General features: G+C 44.0%; 2 non-coding genes across 2 annotated transcripts in view; both read right to left on the bottom strand.

Annotated features, from left to right (window-relative positions):
- Positions 1–715: 715 nt before the first annotated feature.
- LOC125076515 lies at positions 716–872 on the bottom strand. Its single transcript, XR_007120472.1, has one exon. It is a non-coding gene; the product is annotated as a 5.8S ribosomal RNA (ribosomal RNA).
- Positions 873–1332: 460 nt separating this feature from the next.
- The window catches only part of LOC125076518, a 1898-nt gene continuing 730 nt past the window's right edge, over positions 1333–2500 (bottom strand). The window contains exon 1 of the ribosomal RNA XR_007120475.1: positions 1333–2500. This exon is cut by the window's right edge and continues 730 nt beyond it. This is a non-coding gene — a ribosomal RNA (small subunit ribosomal RNA).

The following is a 2500-nucleotide window of genomic DNA, read 5'->3' as shown; positions in this document are numbered from 1 at the left end:
TCCGTCAACGCGACGGCGCCGCTTTCGTCGAGACGAGAGAGAATTTTCATTCCGATCGTTCCGACGTCGGCGTCGACGCGCTCTTCGGACGTCGAGTCCGCCTACTCGATATATATACAATATATATATATACGAATGTTTCGATGTCATCACGTTCAACGATGCGAGCGCGCTTTATTTACACATCATATAAACACGTTCGTCTCGTATACGTCGTAACGATCGCGGAGCTTTTGTATTCGAAATTTTGACATTAGAGTATGAACAAAAGAAACGCACGTACTCGATAATCACGAGACGAAGAGATCACCTAAACTCCGATTACCCTCTTTGATCGAGAACAACTCAATGAAACGATCGAAAGGTCGGAGATGGGCGCTCCTCGTCTGGCGACGAGCGACGCTCTCAGTCTCTCTGACGTCGCATAACGAAACTCCGTGACGTAAACGTACACACGAACGCGTATATAAAAATATAAATAATATATACACACACACGCATGTAAACGTAAACATACATACACATCGTATTTGTTATATTTGAACGGACCGAGAACGAGATTTATATTAAGTATATTTAAACACGTAATATAACACATCGAACGCGGATACCGTCATATGTTCGAGAAACGTCAGTCAGTCTATTGAGTCGGTTACGAAATAATAGACATTACGACATTAAACATTGAACAGTGTGGTTTATATTTTTATACAGCCGGCCCTCAGACAGGAGTGGTCCTGGATGTTTCTCCACGGACCGCAATGTGCGTTCGAAATGTCGATGTTCAAATGTGTCCTGCAGTTCACACTATGACGCGCAGTTAACTGCGTTCTTCATCGACCCGCGAGCCAAGTGATCCACCGTCCAGGGTAATGGTTTTTAATTTGTTTTATTTTTATAATTTCTACGATCACTCGAACGATTCTATACGCCAGTGATATGAGTTTATTTTTTTTTTATTTTTATTTTTTTTTTTGTTTTTTTCTCTTATTTTTAGTATACAGAGAAAAATTCAAAAAATTAAAAAAAAAAAAAAAAAAAAAGTTAAAAAAAAAAAAAAGTACAAAAAAAAAAAAAAAGAAATATACATTTTATTTGAAGATGACGATGTGCGTTAACACATCGTACTTTCCTCGAAATCGACATCGAAAAATATCAGAATAGGACGCGTTACACGACTCTGGACTCTGACTCGGACACACTGCTGTGTGAGAGAGAGAGAGTGAGAATCGCGTCCTCGCATCGAAACGACACATTCCGAACGTCGATATTTGTGTTTTAGAATTTTATTATCGTTCATTATCGCACTCTTTCGAGATTGATAATTTACGTTAATGATCCTTCCGCAGGTTCCCCTACGGAAACCTTGTTACGACTTTTACTTCCTCTAAATGATCAAGTTTGGTCAACTTCCCAGCAACGCCGACGGCCGTGAAGCCACCGCGTGTCGGTCCGAAGACCTCACTAAATCATTCAATCGGTAGTAGCGACGGGCGGTGTGTACAAAGGGCAGGGACGTAATCAACGCGAGCTTATGACTCGCGCTTACTAGGAATTCCTCGTTTATGGGGGATAATTGCAAACCCCAATCCCCAGCACGAAGGAGTTTCAACGGGTTGCCCGGGCCTCTAGGCCAGGGAGAACATGCTGATTCCTTCAGTGTAGCGCGCGTGCGGCCCAGGACATCTAAGGGCATCACAGACCTGTTATTGCTCAATCTCGTGCGGCTCGAAGCCGCCGGTCCCTCTAAGAAGAATTTTAATACGCCGCCAGTGAGTTGCTCGACCGAAATCGAGCACACCTAAATGACGACGCCTATTTAGCAGGCTAGAGTCTCGTTCGTTACCGGAATTAACCAGACAAATCGCTCCACCAACTAAGAACGGCCATGCACCACCACCCACCGAATCAAGAAAGAGCTATTAATCTGTCAATCCTTCCGGTGTCCGGGCCTGGTGAGATTTCCCGTGTTGAGTCAAATTAAGCCGCAGGCTCCACTCCTGGTGGTGCCCTTCCGTCAATTCCTTTAAGTTTCAGCTTTGCAACCATACTCCCCCCGGAGTCCAAAATCTTTGGTTTCCCGGAAGCTGCCCGCCGAGCCATTGTAGTAACGTCGGCGGATCGCTAGATGACATATTTACGGTTAGAACTAGGGCGGTATCTAATCGCCTTCGAACCTCTAACTTTCGTTCTTGATTGATGAAAACACCTTTGGCAAATGCTTTCGCTGATGTTCGTCTTGCGACGATCCAAGAATTTCACCTCTAACGTCGCAATACGAATGCCCCCAGTTATCCCTATTAATCATTACCTCGGAGTTCTGAAAACCAACAAAATAGAACCGAGATCATATTCTATTATTCCATGCACGAAATATTCAAGCGGCATTTTGAGCCCGCTTTGAGCACTCTAATTTGTTCAAAGTAAAATTGTCGGCCCATCTCGACACTCACTGAAGAGCACCGCGATAGGATTTTGATATTGAACCGGCGTTTTACCC

The sequence above is a fragment of the Vanessa atalanta genome, unplaced genomic scaffold, assembly GCF_905147765.1.
Source record: "Vanessa atalanta unplaced genomic scaffold, ilVanAtal1.2, whole genome shotgun sequence".
NCBI classification, from domain to species: domain Eukaryota; kingdom Metazoa; phylum Arthropoda; class Insecta; order Lepidoptera; family Nymphalidae; genus Vanessa; species Vanessa atalanta.
This window is presented reverse-complemented; position numbering and strand designations above follow the sequence as displayed.